The sequence below is a fragment of the Orycteropus afer genome, unplaced genomic scaffold (genome assembly GCF_000298275.1).
Source record: "Orycteropus afer afer isolate SDZICR_OR568_19922 unplaced genomic scaffold, OryAfe1.0 scaffold00960, whole genome shotgun sequence".
NCBI classification, from domain to species: domain Eukaryota; kingdom Metazoa; phylum Chordata; class Mammalia; order Tubulidentata; family Orycteropodidae; genus Orycteropus; species Orycteropus afer.
In genome coordinates, this window is record NW_006922547.1 from 415,982 (window position 1) to 416,706 (window position 725).

Consider the following 725-nt stretch of genomic DNA (forward strand, 5'->3'; position numbering starts at 1 on the left):
GGACAGTTGTAGGCAGCACAACAGAATCCCGATCCACTGAAGAATGTCTCTTTTCCCAGGATGTCCTCAGATATACTGGAAGCAGGCCACACCCCTAGGGAAACTCCCTTTCAACAGATTGCCTGTTCAAATATAATCATCTGATCCCATCATGGGAATAACCACATCACAACAGCTTATACCACACAGAATTGTGGTCCAACCAAGTTGACATACAGCTCCAACTATCACAGGCAATGAGTCTTGGTTTTAGGCTCTGACTCATGGTAATCCCATGTATAATAGGAAAAGAAAATGCCACCTGGTCTTGTGCCATCTTCATATTTTATGTGCTTCAGGCCAATGTTGTGGCTATTGTTTAAATATATCTCATTGATTATTTCCCTCATTTTTGCTGACCCTCCTCTTTATCAAATACAATATCCTTTTCTCGTGATTGGTCTTCCTGATGATGTGTCCAGAGTAAGCAAGATGAGGTTTACCATTATTGTTTCTATGGAGATTTCTAGTAGTATTTCTTCTAAGACTGATTTCTTTTGTCTTCTGCCAATCCATGGTATGTACAATATTCTTGTCAACACTACAATTTAAATACATCAGTACTTCTGTCTTTTTTTTCCACTGTCCAGCTTTCACATACATTACATTATTGCTATTGAGTCTATTACAACTCATCAGCACCCTACAGGACAGAATAGAATTGACTCATAGAGTTTCCAAGGCCT